The 27,225-nt window shown below is 44.2% G+C and overlaps 1 protein-coding gene across 2 annotated transcripts in view; it reads right to left on the reverse strand.

Moving 5' to 3' along the window:
• Window positions 1-22,945, reverse strand: part of GRAP2 (GRB2 related adaptor protein 2) — a 100,459-nt gene extending 77,514 nt beyond the window's left edge. Inside the window, exons 1-2 of one of the 2 annotated variants that reach the window (XM_079304684.1) lie at window positions 22,700-22,945; window positions 22,212-22,274 (exon numbers count right to left, since the gene is read on the reverse strand). The gene's annotated coding sequence lies outside the window, so the exon portion shown is untranslated. The remainder of the gene's footprint in view (window positions 1-22,211; window positions 22,275-22,699) is intronic. The other variant, XM_079304682.1, reaches the window with a different exon arrangement.
• Window positions 22,946-27,225: the final 4,280 nt, after the last annotated feature.

Consider the following 27,225-nt stretch of genomic DNA (forward strand, 5'->3'; position numbering starts at 1 on the left):
TTGCAGGAAAGCTTTCTCACAGTTTTACTGGTCAGGAGCTATTAGCACCAAACTATCCTATTAAAAATGATTGTCTGGGAATATCTTCATCTACTGTGAATGGATAAAATTTTCCTTATTTTCACAGTAGCATGCTGATAGTGAAAAATAAAAACCAGCTTTGACAGCTACAAAGCATTTTTAAAAAGTGTTCAAATTATAAAGAACAATGTGTTTTTCAGGAGTATTCTACCACTCTTGTTTAATAGTTGTTTGATTTGTTTCTTACCATTTTCCCTGAGCTAGTGAGAGTTAAATAAAATTGCTAAGAGACTCCTATCCTCTAAACCATATTTACAATTTTCCCATGACAAAGAAACCCTCACTGTCCTCCTGGACATAAATTTTGCACAGTTCTGTCCTGGCTCAAATGTAATGAAGCCATCAGGGTCTTCCTGACTGTAACTAAGTTACAAGGAGAAAAACCTCCATTCTCTGTAAACACAGACCATTTAGCAGGAGAACAAGATAGTCTAAACCATGGCAACTTAGCTATCTATCTTAAATACAGCTATTTTACCGTGTTTTTTTTAAAATTCAGTAATAAAAGAAAATCCCAGGGAGTGCTAAATCATCCTCAACTTCATCAGAATTCACTAAAAAGAGCCTTTTTAGCTGTACTGCCTTGTTTCAGAAAGAACCAAGAGTGCTGGCATGATGAACTGCTATTGCCTTCATGTCACCCCACGCTTAATTTTTCTAAATTGATTTATCTTGAGAAACTGCAACAATTACCCCAACACAATGTTTCCTGTGTTGTTATGGATTGTCAAGCATGTTGGAGAAGGATGTGTCCCGCTGCTGCACTATATTAATTTTTTTCTTTTACTTGCCTGTTTCATCAATACTACCACTTACAGGTAACTTTTTGGCAACAGAGCTCTTTAGACTATACAGCAGTCTGAATATATTACAAGCCTTTCCAACCTGTTGAACTGTACCATAACTAACAAGATTTACATAATTTCATTTATTAGGCAAGAAGATGGCCTTCAAGTAATTTATCTAGCTGAACTAGAAAATTCACTCTCCTAAATTTCTGAGCATGTTAGGTATTGCTTTCTGCAATATCCCTTTCTGATGTCAGTCAACAGTATTCATTCACCTCTCTCCTTTTCATAAAATTGCACAAAATTATCAATTGATAGGACTGGAGTTGAAACAATATATGGGGAGCAATGATTCATTTTCATCTCATTTAGTATATTTTACTTTCCTCCTGTGGGTCAGTGCCTCTCTGGCTGGAAGTCTGTCAGGCAGTTTCATTCCAGTCATGCATTTTGCATCACACAAAAAAATCAGAGTGATCTTCAACATGCATCACTGGAGGAGACCAAAGGAGAGACTTGGGTCACTCACAAGGCCACCTGGGTTCATTCAGTATCAAGAAATGAGTCCTAAACAGGCACTGTGTGTGTAGGGGGAAGGGAGTGACATCATTGTGGTATAATGCTGTACCATATGGTTTATCAGCAGGTCAGGCTTTATCCTCTGATCACCCCAGCCATGATTCAAAAACATTTCCTTAAAATTTCAGGCTGATCATATCAGTGAGGAAACAAGACTCTTCTGAGCTTAATATCTTACAATTCAGAAGTCATTCTGAATGCATAGAATAAGCATAAACTTAAGTTATAGCCCTGTAAACTCCATATCCTGATTAATTAAGATAGCTTAGCAGTGAATATTTACAGATAAGACACCTTCTCTCCCTATTTAAAGTACATCAGAAGGACTGTCCTGTGAATTGCAATATTAAATCTCATTTTTCTAAGGTAATCCATCACCAGAATAACAAAACAGAAACTCTCTTTGATTCTTGATGTTCTATTAATGGAAAATAACCCCAGATTTAGCAACTTATATTTATGTGCAATTTGCTATAGTGATTGCAATTTGCTGTTCATTGCATTTTTCTTTAAATTATTCTAAAGAACTACTTGATGGTACTCAGTTTTTCCCCTGTCATGGCATGGCACAGCTGGAGCAGACACTCACTGTGGGAATCTCAAATCTTCCTCCTCCAGAAATACAAAGGAATTCAATGAGATCTTCAGCTAAGATTCTTTAAAAGAATAACCTGCCATGGCATAATGATCCTCAAATGGTCATGTAACAGGCAAAAGAGAAGGGAATAAAAGGGGTTTTGTAGTAGAAAGGGGTCACAAAAAATTCCTTTTGGAATCTGCACTGGGATATGTCCTACTCATCATATATGGAAATGATCTATGAAAAAAACCATATCCTGTAATTACAGACTTTTCTGAGAAGCATAAATTAATCAAACTATTCAAGACAAAGATTGACCACAAAGAGCTGCCAAAATACTGAAAAGAAATGTTATAAAAAAGCAGAGGGGGTACAGTGTAGGTAAAGCACCTTCCATGAGGAAAACCAACAACCTTACAAATGCTGTGAGTAGTTTTGACAATCACCCCTTTGAAGCAAGGGCTTAGCATCAAAGGACATCTGTGAAAACATGAGTTCATTGCTCATCAGTGGCTGGAAAGCAAATTTAATGGCATGACCAATTAGGAAAGGAATAGAGACCAAAGGGGATCATCGTTGTGCACCTGTACACATTTGTGTGGGTGTGCCCACGTTTTGCATAGTGCATCACGTCCTGGTGTGTCATTCTCTCCATGCCAAACTATCCCCAGAGTGGTGAAACAGAACTGTGAAAGCTAGAGAGGCATCAGACCCCACAGGTAAAACAGTAAGGAAGGACTTGAAAACAGCAGCAAGCAAGAGTGACATGAAAAAAACCCCAAATGGTAGCCCTTTCAGTAAAGCACAGATGATCTGTGGAACTTCTTGGCAAAGAATGTTGCGACTACCAAACACATGAGTGAGAAATAATCTAATCAGCATCACCATATCTAAAAGCACCACCTCTATCTTAGAAAGCCTCTGAGCAGTAATGGGGCTAGCTGGTCATCAGGTTTGTCAGGTCGGGTGTTCTTCTGGCACAATCCAATTTTGCAGATTACATCAAAATACATGATCATGTTTATGTTGAGACAAGACACCCTGACTCACACGATAAAACATCCCCCACACCACATCTGTGATACATTCTCTTTCTGTGACATTATTTTCATTTGCTGCCTTGCAGGTGCCACTTCCTGCCCTTCAGAGACAAACCAAACTACTTCTCAAGCAGGGGGTTTGAAAAGAAAAGGAGATATTATTGCCTCAAACACAGCTTCCACCCCAAATTCTCCTTCTGAGAAACAGTTAGGAAGCAAAAAGAGACACACAACCCATCTCACTTGATCCTTGAGTGGCAGTGCCAAAAGATGTCATGATTTCCATCAAAATCCAGAGTCAGGGATCTTTTTCCACACTTCAGCAATGCTTCTGTGAAGACCATCTAGCATATTTCATTCAATGCTCTCAATCTCTGGAAATGCTATAGTGAGCAAAGTAATTCTGAAGCCAGTTCCTTCCCCCTGGGACAGTGTGCAGGCATCTGGCAAATCTCTGTCCTTCTCCAGGACAAGGAGAGTTTACACAGTCAGTGCTACATGGATTTCCTAAATCTGTCCACTCCCACTCTGCTTCTTTGGGCTTGCTGGATGGGAGTTCTCTGCTAGCTCAGCTAAGAGCATTAGCCCTTCACAGTTTAGTGTCTGCTATCAGCATCACCTTTTGTGCTGTAGGCAATTCTTACTGTCTCCCCAGGTGAGTACAATATTGAATAGGCTAAGTTGCTTCAAGGCATTCAGGCTGTCCAGGGTTTAAGTAATCATTATAATTTAAATCATCATTTTTCAACAGTAGGTCTTTTTACTAAAGGCTGAAATCTAATAATGAAAACGAGCAACAATAAATAATCTTTAACAGAGCATTTCAAAATCAGGCAGTGCATTTGTGTGTATTCACTTAGATGGTTTTAACTCTGTGCAGAGGCTCTGGCTTACAATCATAAAACTCTTCAGTTACTGATACTACATCAGCAGCTTCATCAGGGACACAACAAGCCCTTCCTTGCCCCAGACTCCTCTATCCTTGAGGAAATTCAAACCTTACAGTGATTTCTAGACATTAAAGACTGAAAATGTTAAAAATTATAGTTTTTAGTCTGGCAAAGTGAGAGAAATGTTCTTAGACTGAAATGAAAACAAAAAATGCCTTGGTTTTGTTATCTGAGCTCAGGAACTGCCTCTTGCTTTCTCCTTGCCACACCAGAGCACCATTCACCACTGGGGCACTCAGAGCACTGCTGCTGCTGGAGGACAGGGAGCTCTGCCAGATGAATTTCCACATCCTCCACATGGCTGTTCTGCAGCATGCAGAAAATAATTTCAGAGCATCCTAGGGACAGCAGCCACTCTGGAGATGCTGAAAGATGCACTTTATTCCAGTAGAGAGACATTACTGCCAGCAAGAAAATTCTGTACATACACAGAATAAAAGAGAAGCCATTACCATAGAAATGGAGAAGCTTTTGTCTCAGACTGCTTTAAAAAAAAAAAAAAAAGCATCCTGTATCATTACTGGCACTAGGACACTGTAGGGCACTACACAGTCAAAATGTCAATATCGCTTGCTGGAAAAACCCAGTGTAACAGTTTAAAACAGCATCTATCTGAAATGTCTATGAAATTAAGAAATTGATTTCTATTTGAAGTATGAATATTATTTTAATAGGCATAATATTATGATTAAAACACTTGGCATTATCTCACAAAATGATTGCACCTGATCTGCTTTCTCAAGGGAGTCAGACCAGTGCCTTGCTATGCACTGGTGTCTCCATCAGCACATTACAGTGTGACAAGAGCAGATCACTGCCCACAAGGACTCTGTTATGTCTCCCAGTGAAATGGAGCCATAAAGCTTCTAGGAAAGAGACATGACTGCATTCCTTCACAGGCAGGGAATTACACTTGTTTCAGACATGCTCCTGCATCCCAAAGAAGTAATAAATGACTGAAGGGTTATTTTGAGCCAGCATAATTAATTAGCTAAGAGGCTGAACACATCCCCAGGTGGCCCTAGGAGGTAGAGGAAGGATATAAAGGTGGTGTTCCCACTTGCACAGTCAGTCCTCAGTGTAATCTTGTCGTTGGGTTGCAAGGCAGAGCTCATAGGAGAGGTGTAGGAGATAAAACTCACAGGTGGAGAGGGAGAAGAAATCACATGTGACTCCTGAAGGCAGCAGCTGCTCTGCCTGTAAATCTGCTCCTCAATATGCAACTGCTCAGTGTACTGTGGGGTGGGTAAGCACTTTCTGGGATGTAGGGGAGGCCAACATCAAGCCTGAGACTGTGCTAAGGTCAGAATGGCACACTGTGACAAGCGAGACTGTTGTGCCCAGACTTTTTGAGGATTTCTTTTTTAGTTTCTGTAGGTAAATGGCTGCTCTGGGCAACAGAAACCAAATCCTCATTAAATCTCTAGGCGCTTTTGCTGACAGCAGCTCCCATTTAACTCCCAACCCTCCTTCCCCTATTCTGATACCCTGAGGCTACCTTAAGAGATGAATTTTCATTTCTCTTCAGTGACAGTCCCTCAATCCCACAGCTGTCACCAGCTGGTGGAGCAGCTCCACCTCTGTCAAAGCACACACTCCACCCTGCAGCTCACAGAAGCCCATCTGAAGGAGCTGGGAGAGCTCCCCCCTTCCACTGAGAGAACAGCCCCAGGGGCTCTGCAGAGGCCACTGCCAGTGTATTGTCTAAAACTTTTGGCATAAGATATGACCCCTGTGGAAGGTGTGTCTGATTACGCTTTGGCCTCCCTTCTCCCTGAACAAAAAGATGCCCAAAATAAATCCATGTGTGTTTATGGGACAGGACACAGGGATCCAATGACACATAAAAGATGAAGAGCAAACAAGCACAAAGATCATTATCCTGATTCTAGCCCCCTCTCTTGGTTCTCTATTAAAGCAACAAGCCAGATGTGGTTGTGCAAAAAAAACCCCACAGCCAGACAGTTCTTCTGCAGCACACACACTTTCCCCCTTCTCATACAGAACTACTTGCAAATATTTTTGCTCAACATTAATCTTTCTCCATGACCCAATTTCTACCTCCTCCACAATTTAGGATATTTTGGCAAATGCCTGTAATTTTTATGAATTAAAGTAAATGTCAGAAGGAAAGCTGCTCCTTCCATTCCTCTCAAAGAGCTGGAAATAAAACCGCATTTCTAAGGTTATAAGGCACAATTCTCCATTTTGGCAAACAGCTAGAACAAGTTTGCTTAGCAGCTCTACACTAAAAAATGTTTCCAGAAGAGTTTCTGTATTCCCTCAAACTAAATCAAAGACCAACATAAGCTATATCCCAATATAATTTTTTGCAAATGCTTTTTCCCATAGCAAACTCAGTCTGCACACTCATTTTAACAGCAGTGCCTTAATATTTTATACCTTTTCAGATAGATTTGTAACCGTAGAATTCTTGAAACAGAATTTTTAAATCCAAGCTGGTTGCAAGCTGAACTAACCATATGGCATTGATCCCAAACCTCAAGAAGGGTAAGGGAAGAAAACTATTTCATGGTTGGAGGTACAAAACTACAAAAACAGGTACCATCCATACCCATTCTTAGGGGTCTCATGGGGTAGAGATGGACCCTCTCTCATCAGACCCACTCTTTTCTTTTTCTAGTTTTTCTCCAAGCCACTTATTGCTCCACAAAATGCAAAGAAAATGGCTTTCCCTAACTGGACAAGCTTGTATACCTTAATTCTTTGTCCCTTACAGGCAGCAGTTTTGTCACTATGAGTACTTTCTGAGATCCAGAGCAGTTCCCTTCTGATACCTGTTAATGATTCCCATGGTGACTTCAGCTCCTTTTTATTATGATGGATAAAAGACTTAGCAATGGGGAAAAGAGAAAATGTTAAAAGACATTAATGTTTCCCCAGACAGTGTGATGGGATAGAAGGGCACTGAGCCAACCAAGTATTACAGCTCTGCAACTTACTTAGGGTTTTTTCTTCCCTTCTTTCCTTAAGATAGTAAACCTTATATGCAGCCCTTAATTTGGAACTCTCAGAGGAACTGACCAGTTTGGGGTCTCTCAAGACACTATAGTGGGACAAATTATTAGAGCAATGGCATATGCTTTTTTTTCTACATAACTGTAGAAACATACATAACTTCTAAATGTTTTCAAAGAACAGAGATCACATTTTGAAATATAACATATTTTGAAATTCTCATTTAATAGTGCTGGGCTACAACTTCAGAAAAAACCCTCAGTGAGTCTGCAATACCAGATGAACACTTCTAGTCTCAAGATTAATTACGTTAATGGTCTAAGCAAAACTAATCTCCTCTAACCCAGACAAATTAGTGTTTCCATGTGGCTCATTAATCCCTGCTTCTTCATCTGAAGAGGCCATGTTGCATAGTACCAATATATGCAAAAGAACAGCATGCTTAGATTATCTCAGATCGGAAGGGCTGAAAACAGTAGAAGCATTACCCATGATAGCTCTATTTTGTGCTCTTTCCACCTTTCATTTGAAAGAAAGGTGTTTTCATCCATCATTTTCATCCATGACTCCCCCCTGCCAGTTTAAAGAAGCCTGGAGTATACAACCTAGTGCTGTGATCTTCTGCAATTCCATTGAGAATAGACACAGAAATTTAATGAAAGGTTATGTACTGCACATTTCAGAGAAATCTGCTGCCACCATGTCAAAGGAACCAGCATCTGCAAATCCAATGACCTTGCCACTGACCTTCATTCATTAATAAGAGTTAAGGGTCATATTGCTGACAGACCTTCATGTATGGTTTCAGTAAAAGGAGACAACTGAAGAAATTTTTCTTAGCCCTTTCAGTCTTTGGAGGTTGGACTGTCCTGTCCCTGCCAGCTCACCCAGGTACAGCTCCTTGAGTGAAGGAGCAGCCCAGCACTGAGCCAGGTTCACCTCCAGCCACCTGCTGCCTGCCTTGTGCAAAAGTTACAGTATAATTAAGTTACATTAGTGGTAATTCTCAATTTAAAGTTACTTTACTCCTCTCTCAAGGTGTTTGATCCCAGAGGACTGAAATCCTCAATGTGGGTGCCACTGCTAGCACATCAATTGTTACTGTCAGATATTGTATTGATTCCTGTGATGCAGTGCCTGTGAGCAGCAAAAGCAAAAATGCCAATTTCAATTACTAAGCAAAACAGAAGATCTTTGTGATTAGATGACAAGAGGAAGATTACCACTAGCTACATTCTGGGGAAGAAAAAAAAATTCAATGTCCTTACTTTGCAAAAAGGACAGAAACCTTTAGATTTCTACTCTAGATATATCCAGCTACTTTGTTGTCCTAGGTTACAATGTAAAGAAATACCCAAAAGTATATATTCTATCACCATCTGCTGAAATCAGGTGTGGCAGTGATTCTTACCTCTGTGGAGATATCCTCTGCTAATGGGCCATCTGTCAAAAACCAGGTGGGGCAATGTTCTTTATTTTTTCCACACCCATCCTTCTTCCAGGAAGATATCTTCTGTTAATGGGCCATTGAATCCCACTGCATGAGTGATAAAATCACATCATCCCACTGGGAGATGCTCCAGCCAAGTGCAGGAGCCAATAATTTCCTACCTAGATAAAAACTGAGATTTAGAACACCAAGGCAGCCTTTTCCTACTGGTTTCCAGAGGGCAAGAGCTACCAGATCTCTCTACAGGATCACTGCTTCAACAAGACCACTTCATCTGGATGCTACCACCACCCTAGCTAATGGGATGTCAGGTTGCATTCTAACTCTGTCAGTGGTTTTTCTTTTGTACTATTGCACGTATTTTATTTTTCTTCTTTTTCCTATTAAGCTGTATTTCTGACTTGGAGTCTCTCATTGGTTTTGCTTTCAAAACCATTACATTTGTTCATTTTTCCACATTGTTAAAATAAGTAATAAATATATATGTAAAGACATAAGTGCACATATATACACACACACACAATTCTCATAACATACCCATATGAATGAATCCAGACCACAGAGGTATAGCACTGTGATTTTTCCCTTTAATTTCCCTGTGCTGCACAAATTTTGGTGAATCAATCACATTCTTTTGATGCCCTCCATCATCTCTGTGCTATCATTGGCATCATTGAATTTAGCCTGACAAAGCACTTACATGTGGGAACATTATCTCATTGTAGTATCTTGGAGATGAGTGGAGCTGAAATAGTAGGTCCAAGAACACACAGTCCTTTGGCAAAGAGGAGTACCATGTCTAAATCCTCAGGCCTCTGATGTCACCCTATCTCAAAGGACAAACACACTAGAAGAATCACATCATCTCCAGGCAAAGAACTGAAAAAAAATTTCCTTTTTTCCCCCCCATCATGTTTTGGCCACTTCTCCCACTGACATTTTTTCAGCCCTAGCTGTGCCAACAGTGATGACCTTCCCTTAGGAGCCCTGTTTCCCCATGTCTGGCCTCAAGGCACTGTGTCACACCATGCAATGAGCCATCAGCCAGCCCTGACCATGGCAGTGACAATGCCATCCCCAGAGGAGGGCACAGCAGCAGTGCAGACTGGAACAAACCTTTACATCTGCAGTCCTTGGCCTTGGCTCACACGTCACACCACAAAACTGCTCCTGCATCTAACCCGTAGTGCTGGTGTGAGTGGGCTAAGCAGCAAGATCCAAGGAAAGCTGCAGGGCATTGTGCAGGGAAGAAGACCCACTCAATTTCATGTTGTCTCATCTGCTGGAAGGGGAGGTAGGGAAAGCAAGAGAAAAGCAGGCTGGATATGCATCAACTCTTATTAAGAGAAAGAATACTCCAGGCTGGTTTCAGCAGCTTCTGATTCAGCTCAGAGCACAGCTGCAGGGGACACAAAGCAGTGTTGTGAAGGGCAACATCTGAGGCACAAGAGATACAGAATACAATCTGTACATCCTCATACTTTCTCTTACTCTTCACTCCCCTCGCCCTCCTTTTCCAGTTGAAAAGGATATATTCTTCTTCTCTAACATATTCCTGGCTAGAAGATGGTGCATGAGAGGAAAAGGGGAAATTTTTTTCCCTGCAGTATGGCTTCATTTAAAAAAATAACATTGCTTTTTTTGATCTAGCAACATCAACAAGGTACACTGTTAATAACACATACAGGGAAAAAAATACATTATTTTCATGGCATTTCAGACTCTTGTGCTGGTCCTTGTTCCAATTGTTGAAGAATTGTTGTGAACAGAGTTGAAGGTATTTCTGAGGTTATTAAACCAAAAGGAACATTTGCCTGAATCCACTTTGCAAAAATATTACATGCAGGAAATTAGTTTAGAGATCTAGAGAAATCTGCAACTAGACATTAATTTTTCCATTGAATGTAAAACCAGGCTAAGGTTGTTTACAAACTTGGGCAGAGCACAGCAGTGCCCTGGCAAGGGAGAAGGGCTCAGCAAGAGCTCCCCAAATTCACAGGCAGTGCCAGGAGAACACAGAACCAGCTTGGACCCAAGTGCTCATCTACTGGAATTGGACATCATCTGCCTGCAAGGGTGCAGCTTGAACAACTGCCAGCTCTGTAAACCAAGAGGCAGGGCTTATGTGGTTTGGGAACATCATTCCCTCTTCCACAGCCCAGCACCACCAGCCTAAGGAACAATTTTTGGATAGGGTCTTGAAAGAGGCTTTGCTGTTGTCCAGAGCTTGCTTTGTGGAAAGCTAAGCAGGTGAGGATGAGAGAAGTTAGATAAGTGCCAGATGCTCTGAAAAATTCTACCTTTAAAGTCTGCAGTCAATATTAGAAAAATTTGAAGATGCCTTGACAAATGCTTAAAAGACCCCATTTCCTAAGTTGATCTGAAGTCATGCCTCATGTCAGCATATCATCAAGCATTCTTGTAAAACTGAACTTCTAGGCCAAGCTGCTTTTCAGATAGAGCCTGAGAAGGAAGCATTTGCAAAATGCAAACAGCACAGCTGATATTAGGGTTTCCTTTCATCAAAAGGGCTTTCAATTGCCAGAAATATGGTTTAGTGGCCACATATCACACAAACAAACAATCAAGAGAATGGACTTCGTTATTGAGGGGATTTAGAAGGTTTCAAAATTGGAAGCAAAGCTAGTTAAAATCATTACCACATAGGCATTGCCAGTTCTCCACACTGCATGCACATGTACACATGCAGTTGTGCAGCCACAAGGGCCAAATGGCTGGGGGAAAGTATAAGACAGCACTCCACTTTTGCAGGAATGTTTACCTCAGAGTATGTTCTCCTAACAAGGAGGGATTATACTACACATGATTAGGAGTATCTCATTGCAGCTGTCATAGAAATTGGTCTCTGACAACACCAGAGTTGTTTAACAGCACTTGACATATTAGAAGCACATACAGTATTAGCAGGAGTGTAACAGCCTTGGCTAAATAATCTGTGCAGCTTTATCAATGAGCAAACACTGCAGATGCACCAAAATCTTTATAGGATATGCTTCACATATGTGAGCAAGAACAATATTTTCAAATCCTCTCTCAGCTGTGACATCTTCTTGTAAGATGGACATGCCTAATATTGGTGGAAAACACTTTTGCCAAGGAAAAAGGCTCCTTCTCTGATAAGCTTGAGTTCTAATGGAGTGAACAGTCCTCATTCATAGCGTAGTCAGCACTTGTCCCATCTATATTGGTTTAACTGTTAGACATTAGGCAGCACATTTTTAGGAGCTCCCACTTTCAAGGTCATATGGCTTCAAGCAGACTCCTTTAGGAAGGCATTTGCAAGGCTGAATGAATCAGAATTCTTGCCTAAAGACCTGCACATTTCCTGTTTGACATGCATGCATCAGTAGATTCAAGATATACATGATATAAAGGCAAAGTACCTTTCACTCTTTGCTTCCCAATGTCACTGGTAACGCTCCATTTAGCAGGACTTGAACATATTTCCTGTAGCCTAAGGACAGCCTGAAGCCTGTGTCTACCCTATAAGATTGGGATTTATTTTCTGGGACCACACAGCAAATATCCTCAGTGCATGATCCTTGTGATGGCCAGACTTGCTGTGGACTGTAGCATTCATATTGATAAAATGAATATCTGCACTGGATCCTTGAAGAAGCAAATTTACCTACCCAACCTAAAGCCAGCCAAAAATAAAAATATGGTGAAAGGATGTGAATAGGATGCCATTCAGGGAAAGATGCAGCTTGTCAACACAAAGGCTCATTTAGCAATAACATTTCTTGGGTGAATATCATAAGTTGAAGTCCAGACTGGATGAAGATAATATAAAATTTACAACAAAAGTCAAATATCTTTTTTAAACTTATTGCAGAGATGACTCAGAGCATTCTGGCACAGGTTAAGAGATGCCCCAGTGTGAACTTTGCAACCTGGCAATTGACTGAACTGCATCAAAAACTGAATCACACAGAATTTTCAAACTCTAGCACTCTGTTGTTTCATAGCACCAACCATCTAGTGGTGAGCTGCCCCTGGATCATCACAGAAGATGTGTTGGCTCATCATTGGCTTGGAGAGGGGCACTCTAAGGTGTCTGAGGTTTAAACCTGATACACCTGACACAGAAGCAAACATTACCTTGCACACCAGAAGACACACTGATACTCTTGTGTGCAGTCTGATGAGCTCAGCCTGGGCTGAATAAGAAAGGAAAACTCCACCATGATTAGCGAGTGTGTGCCTGAGCCCACTCCTACCAAGCCAGGCTGGGAGCCCCAGCACTGCACTCCCTGCTGCTGCCAGCAAGGAAAAGCCTTTCCAGTTCAGACCCTAAACCTGTAGGACAGTGCCTGTACATCAAGGGAGTGAAACACTTCTGTACCTGTAGGAATCATTATCCACAGGGAGAACAAGCTGCCCACCCTGTGCTGTGTTACAGGAGCAAGGGCAGCAATACAGTCTCCAAGTCCCCTGGCTGAGCAGCACTTTGGCCCTTGCTTCCAGATTCTCTATTCCCAGGGGTGCACTGAATGTCATTCCACTGGTAAGAATCCTCTAAGTGAAAAGAAGAATCCAGTTTCTCTTCTGCCTTGCCCTGCTGGCCTCCTCTCTCCCTTGCTCAGTAATGCAGCAGGACAATTTGGAGGCCAGGTGCTCCTTGGCAGCCAGTGACATGATTTACATTTCTATGGCACATTTCACACTAATGGATACCAAAGGACATTTCCAAAGGTCTTTCACAGAGAAATTCTTACACCTGAGTTATGATAAAACACTGCAGCATGTAAGTATTGCAGAGTAACCCTATGACAAGCAGAGAGATGAGTATTATATAGCTACAAAGGCAATTCTGGAAGGATGAGAGCAGTTCCTTACAATGGCTCTGGCCACTACATCAGGACCAATATCATCTCAATTCTTACAAAGGGTGGCACAGAGATCTTTGTAGCTACAAGATTTTCTGTCTCAGAAAATAACATGTGCCAAGACAAAAATCATACAGAGAAATTGGAATTAATAATAAATCCAAAATAAATGAGTTCCACTTACTGGGTCAGTCCTCAACAAAACCTATCATAAGCACACTCTCATCAGGCTCATGATGACTTGTGGTGAGGTCCCACCCCAGCTCAAGGCAACATGTCTGGAAGCAGAGGGCTCTGCCCATGTACACCAACGAGATGTCACTGGATGATGGAGTGGGAGCAATTTACAGCAGCTGAGAATGTGTCACATAAGGCAATCAGACTCAAAAGAGATGTGATGGCAAGGGTCCTAAACATTTTCAAAACACTGCTGTCAGAACAAATTTCAATGTACAAAACCCTTCTTTGAGAAGTTGTCAGACCCAGATGGGTGACTGTCTTCTTCTGTCCTTCCTGAAACCCTGTGCACTGTGGTCCCTTTCAGTTATTATTATTTCTGTACCCTAAACCCTGCTGTGAGCAGGCTCTGGTATGACATCATCCCAACACTGAGCTTAAGACTGGCCAAATATTTTGCAGAGCTTTCTTTCCCTCTCTGCCTTGGTAGGTAAAACTTTAGCTTAAAACTTTTGTTTTTCATTATGTCTGTGAGACGAGGAGCTTAAAAACAGATGGAAAAACAACCTGTAAAAGGCAATTAATAAAATGCACCAGCAGTCTCAAGACTGTTCAGAACACTTCATTCAGCAATGCATTGAGACAGAACCTCAGCAAAGCTACTAAATAACATGTGACAAAGCAAAACCAAGGAAAAGGCAAAATAATAACTTGTGTTTTTTAGCATCTTTTATCCAAGTGCTTTGCAGCCATATATGCATATTATATAGGGATCATTCATCTAGCTGAAATATAGCTGGCTTCACTTCCGAACTAAGTTGTATAACCACAGACAATAAAACTATATGGCAGAATCAGAGAGAGGAAAATGAAAAGCAACTGTTCTAGTTGGATTACAGAACAGATGCCAAGTCAGCAGAACACCACTCTCACCAAGTGAAATTCAGAGGAACACTGAGGATTGCATCCACACTCGTGGGGAAGAGACCACGGCATCACTAACAACCCAGCCTTTGAGTTTACCTCTAAATGAATATACAGGACTTCTGGCAGCAAAATGCCTCTCCCAGCATTAGAGAGGGTCCAGGTGATACCCCTGAGTGATCAACACTCATTTCTGAATCACCTGCATTTCCTCAAAAGTCTCCTCAAAGCTTAGCATCAATCACTGTAGCCTGGTGAAGGTTAATATTTCTCAAGAGCCAGTATGAGCATAGCCTGAGCACAAAACTGCTTCTAATACTTGTGTTGGGCCAGGAGCACTCAGAGTTTCAGAGAGGAGACAGGCTGCAGGATGTGGTTGCTTTTGCTCTAAATACTGTGGTTAATAGAGTGATGGGAATGAAGTCCCTCATATTGCCAGTGTGATTGTGTGGGACCATATTCCCAGCTGTGGATCACATTAGCTAAAGTGCATGATCCCCTCTAGGCTCTGGAGCTTGGAGATCTGCACAAAGGCTGCTGACAAGCCACCACATTCATCCAAAACTACAATGGTAATTGACACTATTCACCTAGAAATTTTCTGTTGCATTCTCCACCACAAAATGCATGTTACAGGCAGGGGCCTTGCTCTTAGAAGGCTCTTCATTTTCTCACTGCTTTCAAGTGCCCAGCTCTCAAGTATTTGCATCATAACAAATTTCACATATTCAAGTGACCAGCATTTTATTCAGAAACCTGTGATGATGGATGTCTGGGGGAGTCAGCTCTGCTGAAAAGCCCTAATTCTGGTGATTGGCCATTTCAAATCTCAAAGTGCACTGAGTTACAAGTGGTTCCCATGTAGAGGCTTTCCTTTGCAAATAAAGGCTTAAAACATTAGTGTAACACCACCTGTGATACAGCAGAACCCAAATCTGTTTCACAGAGCAAGAGTAATAGCTCTGCATTGGGAATTTCCTTTATCTTACAATACACTGCACTTCTAATGGCCTTTCACAGCATTTCCAGAACTCCTCTTACAGGTAGCCCCTTTACACTTTCAGCAGGCTCAGAAGACAGCAGAAACACCAAGTATTATTCATCCTTCCTCCCAACCAGAGGCTGCCCAGGCACTTTGCATGCCCTTTTCCCTAGGGATGTTGCATAGCTGGTGGCAGAAGGTAAATGGGATACCTGGGCTGGTGTTTCATCATGACACTCCTGCCTGTCAAGGAACTGGCTCACAGTGAGGTGCAGCCTCTGCTGAAGCAATTTCACTTTCTGCCACCTTCATCTCTGTCCTTGCCTCCTCCAGCCTCACAGCACAATTACAAGACAACTGTAGGTACATTTGCCCTCTTTCCTCTACACAGTCTGTTTCTCTTCCTCATTCATATCAATAAGTGACTGTTTTCTGTGGTTAAAATTATACTCCCAGACATTTTAAACCTGTAGTCAAAGTAGATTTGACTGGTTTGAATTCATCTTTGAAGAATAAATAGGAATATGGGAAGGTGCTGGAATAAAAGCTATCACAATCAAAGACTGGAGATCTGTGTCTAGGGAGACTTTATCTAGGAAAAAGAGCCCTTCCAGTCCAAGGAAGAACAACTGCTGTGTGACTCTTTCACCTCCAAGTCCTCTTATAATTTCTCATCTCCATGTTGGTTTTCTTGTTGCTAAAAGCCATCCCTTTCTGAGCTATTGACTATGGCACACCATCCTGAACACAGAAAATACCTCCTCAAGCAGGGAGCTTACTGGGACAGACATGAGTCAGTCAGCACCAGCTGATAAGGAACAACTCAATCCAGCCTATTCTGCACTCTCTGGACACTAATCCAGAGGCCAATAAAGCATAATCCCTTGCTGATCCACAGGCTCTGTTTCCCACATCATTACTCCAGGTTATATATGCTCTCACCACCCTAGATCTCCCTTCTCATCCACCTTCCCCACCTTGTCCTCACTAGTGTGACACCACAGTCACCTTTCAGGACCCACAAATGGAGCCACTGATACTCAGTTATTTCAGTCCTCCCCTGTTAATTGCTTCTATCCCAAAGCACAGGCTATTTGGTTTGCTTGTTGAGCTGGTGGGGTTTAGCTTGTCTCAAATGTCCCTGGTACCCCCCAGCATGGGAGCTGCTTCTGGCTCCCAGGGAGCTGCTGAGAGACTGTGAAAAAAAAAAAAAAGTTCCACTTGTCAGGCACCCCAACCTACCCCTGATGGGGAGATGTACAAATTATCTAACCCAAGGTCCTGTTTGCAGCCCTGTAATCTCCATTTACTCTGTCACTGCTCATTCATCTGTACCAGGAAGCTCTAAGCCTTGTCATGGCTCAGAGAAGCTCCAGTTCAGTCCATCACCCTGTAAACATCTCTGGCAGGCAGAAGGAAGGCAGGAGGAAGGGAAGAAGACATGCAGCTCCCTGGCAAAGCTTGGCTCCACTGTCCCAGCTCAAACCCTTCACACAGTTTGGTCTCAGTGTGACCTGATGCTACAGAGAAGGTAAATGATGCAAAAGCATCAATCTTCTTTGTTAGTGTCATCAGGCTTCTTGTAAATAGGATTTGCCCAAGGACCTGAAGCATAGAGTTGAGCATAATATCAGTAAATATTACACATTCTGAAATATCTGGATTTTCTCAGTCAGCTCTCACTCATCAAGCACAAATGGATCTTGCAGAGGTCTTGCTTTCAGTGGTGTGCTGGAACAGGGAGTTAGTTTTACAGCATGCTTTTACTTAGCAATGATCTGGAGCTTGGTTCCAAGCTTGCCATCATTTAATTTAATCAGATGTCCTTTGAATCAGGTGCTGTGTTTTAGGCATGCCAAAGAGGCTGATATAGGGAGAGCTGAAGTGCTGCTTCTCTCTCACTTCTGGAAAAGCTCACCACTAGAATTTATCCTGAGACATAAGAGCCAAAGAACAAAGACAAGAGGAGCTTTAAAAGGTTACAGGAAAAGAGATACCAAATGCTCCCAATATCCATCAATGTGTAAGCACAAATTATTTGCTTTCAGCAGGAGCCTCAGGGTGTCAAACACTTTTACTAGCAGTGAGTACAAGGGTTACAGGGTACATTACTACATTGCAGGGCAGGCTGTTCTCAACTCCCTCGATTTTGGGGCTAAGAAAGGCTTTCCATCTTTCACATGCATTTAGCTTTAATTTTTTTAAACAAAGCAGCACTCAAAATGATCTGTGTGCTTCAAATTATAAACAAATTCATGAGACACAATAGAGCCACAGGAGTTGCCCTCATTGGTAAACTGCTATTTAAAGAGGACTGAAGCTGACTGCAGTTCCCATTTTTCATCTGCCCCTCCTGCATCACTTTCTTCTCCCCATCTCTCTACATGATAAGGAAAAAGGGTGCACTATAAAAATAAACAGATTAAGATGTTTCAGCTACTTCTTTCCTGCCAACTAAGAAGGAATAGAAATGCAAAAGCAAGTACTCAAAACTGTCAGCCTGTCCTTCCTGCCAACTCACTGCAGCTCTCCAACAACACATATCCCCCACACCCCACGAGGGTAAGGAGACACCACATCCCTGTTGGCCCAGAACTGAGCCTAGAGGTGACCTGGGACAGCCTGGGAGTACAGGTACCTGATGCAAAGGGACATCACAGCACCTCATGGCTCTTGAAATAAACAGAACAAAAATGCCAAAACACCCCCAGGCCCCAAGCTGCCACCTCTGATATGTCCTGTGGCTGCTAACCTGCCTGCAAACACTGCAGTTCCAAAGCAATTTGTCAGGTCAGCAATTCATCAGCCAGCTGCACCCTCCCATGTGCCTCTATTTCCTTTTGTCCTGCAGTGGGGAGAATTTGCCAGCTCTCATCTCTGTGACAGGCACACAGGACCCTCACTGCTCCATCCACAGCTCCTGGTTACCTGCTGGGCCTCAAAGTGACCTGCCTGCACTGGCTGGCACTGGTGTGAACTGAACATGAGCACTGTGATGAAGCCAGGCTGCTGCATTGATGGCTGGAGCTGTAAAAACCAGCCAAACTCTTCTGACCCCACTGCCCACTCCTCCCTCCAAGAGACCAAACCTGTGATGGCAACACAATCCCTCCCCATGAATCCAGTCAGTCCAACTGCTCCTACTGGTAACAGCTTCTGTCCTTTAGGACAGGCACAGCATAAGTTTGTTGCATCCCTGTCTGTAAGCTCTTTATGGACCCCTGGCAGCATCAGGATGCAGCACACAGAGGTGGCAGGGGGCTGCAGAGAGGAAGGATATTAGAGTGCTGACTAGGCTGCTCTCCTGAAAGGACAAAGACAACTCAGGACTCATCCACTGCAGCTGCTCCTTTTTAAGTGCTTATTTTGAATATTTACAGAAGAAGGAGAGGGGAAATAATGAAATTACCTGCTGGGAATTTTTTCCCAGCAGGTTTTCTTCAGAGAAGAGGCCAGCCTGACAACACCAGGCTGCCTCCAGCCCTCTGTTCATACCCAGCTGGCTGAGGCACTGCAGGTTTGTGTGCACACATCTCACCCACCTCAAACCTGGCCTGCAGAAGGCTAAGGGAGGAAGTACAAAAGTCAGAGGCTGATGAGGACAGTGCTTAGTACTGCATTGATTTTTCTAACCTGGCACTGACAGACTTAAGCCCAAGCCCAGAGCTGTTAGACCACTGCCAAATCTCAGCCTGGTGCTGATGACTTGTTACACTGACCTGGGCTGGACCCACAGCACGAGTAAACCTGAGAGGTTTAATGCCTCCCCTTGAAGGACTTCTCACCTGACACTTCCCTGCTGGAAGGCAACCTGATGCATTAACCAGAACCCCCAGGGATCATGCAGTAAATCTGCCTTTCCTGGCATTCACCCTCACCTCACACACTGGCTGCAGGAGAACCATGGCTTGGCAAGCTTCATCTCATAGCTGAGATCACAAAGTCAATTAGGTTGGAACAGACCTCTAAGATCATCAAGTTCAACTGTTAATGTAGCACTATTAAAACATGCCCCAAGTGCCACATCTACGTGTCCCTCAAATACCTCCAGGGATGGTGACCCAACCACTTCCCTGCTCCAGTGCTTCAGAATCATTTTGGTGAAGAATTTTTTCCTAATTTCATATCTACCCCTTCCCTGGCACACTTGAGGCCATTTCATCTTATCACTTGGGAAATCAACCCCCATGATCAAAATCCAAAAATTCTATCAGCAGAATGGTATTGATCTGCTGGCTTTTCCCATTTCCTCCCTCATCATTCCCTGAAAGTGGAAGGATAGATGAGAGCCCTACTTGTGTTCCTGATCCCTTAACCAGTCATCCCCAAAGTCTCTCTTGACTGCCCTTGGGTTTGTAACTTGATCCCTGCCAAGGGCCATATCAGGGCAGAAAGCCTCCTCTTCACATCTGTAACCCAGGCCCCAGGAAGGCAGCATATTCCCCTAAGAAGTGTGCCCAGTCTGCATATGGGGTCTTTATGTTTTTGTTCCTCAGAAGGGAGTGTCCTGTGAGAATGACCAAGCCTTTCATGGAGAAGCAGTTTTGATGCAGGGTGGAGGCTGATTTAACCTCACTGACTCCTCCAAACTCCTCAAACTCTCTCATTATTGTTTGGCTCCACTTGCTGAGCCTTGTACCTACTGTGCAAGGGCATCTTGAGATACAGCACAGCTGAAGCAGGACTTAACCAGGATGGATTCCCAAGAGAATCCTGTTTTTCTCATCTCAGGAAGGGGAACAAAAAGTGTGACAGAGCTTGTTTTGCTCCTTCTTGTCTGTCTAAGCTGCACATTCCCTTGTACAGCTGTCTATTCTTCCTTGCTTTTCCAGGCTATGCACACAGAATCACATTCCTGATCTCCAGGCTACATTTAACATCACTTTACAACCATCCTCAAGGGGAAAGCTGAGCCCTGCTCTGCTGAGCCCTGTGGTTTGGAGTAGATGCAAGAGAGTTTACTTTGCTAAGCAGTCCCAAAGGCTTGTTCTGCCCTCAGCCCCATGGTGTTTTGGGGTTTGGAAAGCAGACAGACTCTGCTGGAGGAGCAGGGATATCAGCTCCCCCCTAGATTTTTGAGCTAGAAAAGTGCTAGCTCCAAGGATATCTTCTACCCTGTGAGAGGGTGGCACAACTCTCCAACAGACTAAAATACTTCAATATATGTAATCTATATAATAGCTCCTTCAAGCTCCCACCCTTACCTTCAGCTGACAGGAGCTCCCCTGCTCTCTAATGAGCATTTTACCCATGAGGTTTTTCCAGGCTCCCCCCAGCTGTGGGGTCCTCTGTAGGCATTTTTGCAGACACTGATGGAACCTGATTGTTGTGGATGAGAGGGTGACTGTGCATGAAGAGAACCCCAGCAAGGCTCAGTGGCTTGGAAGAGTTTTCCTCAAGGGGACAGACTGGAGCAAGCACAGGATTGTCCCTGTCAGACAGCTCATTTTCCTTACCCCTGCCCAAGAGTGAGGGAGCACTGTCTGCCTGCATTAAGGTGCCTGTACTGCTCATAATTTGCCAACAGGCAGAGTTCACTTGGGGAAAAATGCAAAGCATGGCAGGGCAGGAGAGGAGAGACTCTTAAAACACTTTTGTCTTTTGTTAAACAAAGTTATAAGACCTCTGGGGGGAAAATCTACACCTAATTAAAAGTTTAGCAAGTCCAAGGAGATAGTCAAGGCTACAGAAACCAATCGGTGGGAGCCTGAGACTTAATGACTAGCCCTTAATATGCTAATTCACAATGTTTCTGAGAGAAGAACATGACCTAGAGCTGCACAGAGTGTCTAAGGCACTGCTTCTGGGAGGATCAGGTGGAAAGTTCTCAAGTTGTTGGTGATAGCAGCCATTCAGGAAAAAAGACAAAAAGAAGCTGTTCAGCTATTTCAAAATAGACAATTGCAAGGAAAAAAAAAAAAAAATCATCTGCCTGAATCAGTCTTGCAATCACCAAGGTTGGTCAGCCTGAGTTTCCATGGCAAGCATTCCATCCAGGAGCTAAAAGCAAATGGTGATGGCAGTTCTGATGGAGGGGTGAAGAGCAGGATGGGAGGGGCAGTCAGGAAGCCAGGGAAGCCCTTCCCACACATACAGGGCAAGCAAAGGCTGAGAGAGACAGAGGTTTGGGCAGCTGTCAGGGAAACATGTTCTTTGTCACCAAAGAAAGGACAGACTCCTCCACTATCAATCAGTTATTGAAGAACCCCTGCACTCCTGAGCCTGGGCAATGCTGTGACTCCTGCAGCAAGCACCACAAAGCGAACCCCAACAGAAGGGCTGGAAATGTAACTCAGCTGAAGGGGCACAAAGCTGCCACTCATCAAACCAAAGAGTCACTTAGGCTGGAAAAGACCTTTAAGATCATCGAGGTCAGCTGTTAACCCAGCACTGCCAAATTCACCACAGCTACACATCTTTTAAATGTGCTCAGCACATCCAGCCTCCAGCCCAGGGCACACAAGATCACAAATGCAGCTCAACAAATACAGAAGAGTAGCTGGAGGGTTTTGCTCTAAATCTCAGTAGCCCCAGAATTCACCTCTAAACCCCTGTCAGGCCAGTGGCAAAGATGCACACAAAGGATCAGCTCCCCCAGCACAGCAGCTCCAGGGGCTGGTTATGGACACACACTGCTGGGAACTAAACAACCAAGCTGGTTTGCTGTGCTGCTTGAGCACCCATCCCTGAGTTATTGAGAAATGACCATCATTGGTGCAGTGGAGCTCCTGAGTGGCAGCAGTAGCAGGAGGCAGACACAGCAGAGGGGACAGAGATTGCCAGCCCCCCCTCCCTGCCACCCCCGCAGCACAGGCAGACACACAAACTTACCTTTCCCTCCTTCCTTCCCCAACTGCCTTATTGCCATAGCAACTGTAATCCTAGGTCATGCAGCTAGGAAAAAAGAATAAATATAGCACAAATGAAGATATACACTATCGCCAAACACAGCCTCTCTGGTAGAATCTAATTTTCATTAGAGGCATAACAGTGGTTTTGCATAATTATACATATATTAATGCCCAACATGCCCATCTTCAGTGGGAATTCATTAATTCAGTCCTAAATAAAAAGGATTGCTCATTACAGGTTAACTTCTTTTTTTAAAATATATTTTAAAGCAGAAAATATTTCTAAAAGCTCAAATCATACTTTCACAGCTTTTTTAATCCTGAGATTAACAGAGAAAGGAAAACACAAAAATTAAGGAGGCCCTGAAGCAAAAACATGGCAAACACCAAACAGCAAACTTTGCTACTTTTGAAATGTGAGGAGTGAGAACAAGCAATAAAAAAGTTTGGCCAGATGCTGCAGTGTACCTGGAATTGAGTCCCTAAGGAAAGCATCTCACAGCCTTTGGTGCTTGTGGTGAAGCAATACAGCAGCATCACAGTGAGAAGAACACAGTGCTGCAAGTGACCCAACACAGGTTTGGCTGGCACCAGGATTCACTGCACAGCTTGGGGTCAGCTTTTACAAGGAGAGGCTTCTTCACTCTGATGGCACAGACACCAGATAGCAGCACCAAGGGACAGCCCCAGCCAAGAGCACTGTAAAATACAGAAACCCCTCCCCTCCATTCTCCTTCTTTTATTTGCTCCTCAGGTTCCTTCATTACCCACTAAACACAAACACCCTGAGGCTGGTACCTCACACCCCTCTTCCTCACTCTTTCCAGGTGGGTCTTGTCTGAGTGATGGGGAGCCCTTGGTGCTGGTCAGACTCCACCTTTCCTGTGTGTGGGGCAGTGCCTGGGTGCTCTGGGACTTCACAGTGAGCTCTTTTATTGCATTCATGCATGTGGCTCTAAGGATGCTCCCAAAATCCTGACCTGGTGCATGCTGCACTAAACAACAAAATAAAAGCAGCATCCTAAGGAGATGTCTCTTCCCTAACTCCATCAATATCCCAGCCACGGAGGCAAGGAGAATCTACTATTTGGTTTTGTCTCTACAGAGGCTTATTTAATTCCTTGCTTGCTGTAAAGGCAAGGAGAACTAGGACAAAGGGAAGAGAAGGGACTTGAGGAAAGGGTTTGGAGGAAGAAAAAAGGAGGAGATGCGGAATAAATGGAAAAACAGAAGAAGAGACAGAGGTCTGTCCTAAACACCAACAAAAATCTCTCATGGCTGTCAATCTCTAGCTCCTTTACTCCTTGTGTTGTCATTAGTACAGAGTTCAAAGCTCAGCCAGTGTGAGGGAGAAATCTCCCTTCCCACCCAAGCTTCTGCAGGAGGGACAGGGAGCTCACTGCCAGCTGTCCAAGCCTGTGTCTGTCCTGGCCTTGCTGGTGCTTCCCTGTGCAGTAGTGAGCTCTCCCTGACATGGACTTTTGGGATGTGCCGCAGATCCAGGCATGGCCCCTCCACTCCACACTGACAGCATCTCCTGCCCCTGTCCTGGAGATACCTGAGCTGTGGAAGCCCACATATTCATGATGGAAAGAGAAATAGCAGCTTGCTTCATATGCCGCTGGTCAAGAACATATATTTTTTAAAAAACAATGAACATACACCTCTGACACGCTTGTGCCTTCTGTGTCTGTCCCCTCTCTTGAGTGCCAGCCAGGACAGAAAGGAGCTTTTCAGAGAGGTCAGATGGGGCCTGGCAGAGGGTCCTGCTGGGCATGAGCTGTGAGCTCAGTGGAGGAAAGAACCCACCTTCTCCCTGTGAAGCTGTGCTGTAGGTGTGTGTGGGGGCTGTTTGCCCTGGCTACCCAGCCTTCTGCCCAACCAGAGAGCAGTGGTAGTGCTAAAACCTCCAAAAAAAGCAGGGTAAGTGTTCAAATGTCTGTGATAAAGTTTACCTGTGGGAGCAGGACAGGCATTGAGATATGGTGGCTAATTCAGAGAAAAGATTCAAAACCCTCTCTGAACTGGTGAAGAGAACAAAACCAGCCCTCCTCTGATTTTCGTGTTTTTTTTGCAATTACCACCTCTGGCTGCCAAAACCAGTGCACAGGCCCTGGGATGGGGAAATGAGACAGACAGGGACTTGCTCCATCCCTGGAACTATTCAGGGCCAGACTGGACAGGGCTTTGAGCAGCCTGGTCTAAGTAGAAGGTGTCCCTCCCCATGTAGGAAGGGATTGGGATACATTCAAGGAGGAGCTGAAATGTGACCCAGGAAGCTTGTAGAGTCCCAGAAATATTGTTATCCCCTGCTTCCATTCAAGTGGCTCCTGCAGTGTTGTTACAAGTTTGGTCTCTCCCTAGATGCTCCTTTCCTGCAGATATCCCTGCACATGCACATCCCTTGACATGGGAAACCAAGCCCCAGTGTCCCCCCTGGACCATTTTTACTGATGTCACCTGCTGTGACTCCCCAGTGCTGTGGCAGCAGCAGGGAGAGGTACAGCTCTGCTGGGAAACACAGCAGGGTGGTCCCCTCCCTGCAAACATGGTCACTGAGCCACACTGAGGAGAAGCAAAGCAGTGAGGATTCAAGGGACACAGTCCCTGCTCCCCTTTGGAGGGACATTTAAGCCAGCTGAAGAGGCAGAGGGGATGTGTGAGCATATCCAGCAGGATGAGCTTTATGATTTAGGCAAACAGTGTAAATGCTTAAGTACTTACATCTAATACCCTTCCTGGCACTCTCACAAATGGACTCTCCTGCCCAGCCCTGCAGAGCAGTCTCAGATGCTGTCTCACAGCAGGCACCTGTGGAATTCCATCCTTCTGCCTACAGGCACACCTGGAAATCTTGCAGGTGCAGTGTGGCCCTCTCCTTCTGCCCAGAAGGGACAGGCAGGTGATGTTCAGCCTGTCTTGCTGTGGCTGGGGATCTCTGTGCTGTGCATGGCACCTTGGAGGGTAGTGTCATGGGATATAAACATGAGGCAGGGCAGCAGGGGATCTGTTCCAGTGTTTTGCTGAAGTCAAACAGCAATTCCTGACCAGACAGAGAAATGGAAGACGTGGCAAACCTGCACTTCCCAGCCCATTGCTGAGCTGAAGCTGATGCAGGCTCACACCAGGGCAGGGGCTCCCCTGCCCCTCATGGGCTGTTCCCACAGCAGCAAAGGCAATCACATTCCTCCTTCTCTCTCGTGCACACTGATTAAAATCATGCTCATCACAAGTGCCTCAGCTCCAGCACCCAGCCCTTTAATTGCTGCAATGAAGGATATGAATGTAGGCTATTCTGAGGCCAGCAAAGCAGAAAATTAGCATTTAGCATGAAAATGATACCCCTGCATCATCACTAGTGCAAAGCAAACAACACAACCAGCCAGGCTGCCTCTTTCCCTCCCTACCTACCATCCAGGGATGCAACAGCCCCACTGCCTTCCACACACATAGGGCCTGTCCCTCTGAAGCTGCCATCAGGAGACAGGCAGGGGCTGCAAGGTGGCATCTGCTTGCTGACTCTGAGCTTTTGATGAAGCAGGTTTATACACTCCTGCTGAAATTATCCTCCCTCAGGTGTCAAAATGCCACATTAGCTGCTGCATTGATTCCTGCAGTGTTTACAGAGCAGGAGAATGCAGCAGCAAGCAGGGGTGAGGCTGGAGGGAAGAAACACCCCCAGCGTGTCCTCTCCGTCAAGGTCAACCATCCATATGAAGCCAGGAGTCAGATCTTCCCCTCCAAACCCTTAGCTCTCTCCATCATTACTGCAAATTCCCCTCAGGCTCTCTCACCTCTTTATTATCTAGGCTGGTTGGACACAAATAGACATTAAAATGCTGTGTCCACAGAAACCTAAAAGCAAAGGCTGGGTTTTTACCAGTCAGGCTGGGATGGAGCCATCATCTGGTAGATGATAATTAACCTTCCAAATCTGTGAGCAGCACAAGGCTGACTGCTGTGCTTTCCTACTCCAGCCAGGGCTCTGCACACTGGTGGTTTCTACCACAGGGAGAGCTGCTTGAACATCCTTGCCCAAAAGGGAGAGTATTTCAACACGGATCTGTGGCCTCTTTGGGTTCTTGAGCAAATCGATGATGCTGAAGTGCCAGAGCTTCAGTGCTGATTAGCAGATGGAGTAGCAATTTACATGGCATGAGGAGGGTCCTGCTGGTACCCAGCAAGTGCGCACACACACACACATGTGGTGGCTCCCAAGCCCAGGTCCCCTCATGTCCCACCACAGATCTGCTGCAGCTCTCTGCCAACCCCAAGCCCCTCTCTCTCCTGCCCACAGAGCAGGTTGGACCAGCACAAGTGCAGCCCAGCTGTGCCCAGCCTCCTGTCCCAAGCCCGTGGTGCATGGCTGGACAGGGCTCACTGCCCTGGGCAAGCAGAGAATTTGCAATCCTTTGCAGACTGCTGCCCAGACATTTTCTGTCTCAGTGCTGTGGGCACTGCTGGAGAGCACTGTCTCGAGTCAGCAGTTTGGGCTGTTTACTGCTTTAATACAGCCTTGAAAAAAGAGACCAGTGGGAGATCTGTTTATAAGCCACAATCACCCTGAAACAAGTATATGCCTACGCCCACGCACATACACAAAGCAGCAGTGACTATGGAAGCATACGAATAAATATTGAGCAGACACCGAGGGATTTTCAGAATAGTGCCTCTGGTTTTTTGCTTTTTTTTTTTTAATTCAGTGCCATGTTGTTTGTTGTTGGCTGCTTTTTTTTTCTTCTTTTTTTTTACCTTCCTGAATTATTTCCTATGCCTGGGCTTACAACAACAGCAGAAACTAATCAGTGGCCAATGATGATTAACAGTCTCTCATGTATTTTTAACTCTGCAGTCAAGGTAAGGTAATTTCAAAAATCTGTGCCAAGAAATATTAATGTACAGGGAGGACTGGGCAGTTGTGTGTATGTAGAAGGTTTATACACACAAAAGCAGATCTTTTATCCACATCACCCCATTTACACTGGACTCAGCTT

The sequence above is a fragment of the Erithacus rubecula genome (assembly GCF_903797595.1).
Source record: "Erithacus rubecula genome assembly, chromosome: 4".
In the NCBI taxonomy this organism is placed as follows: domain Eukaryota; kingdom Metazoa; phylum Chordata; class Aves; order Passeriformes; family Muscicapidae; genus Erithacus; species Erithacus rubecula.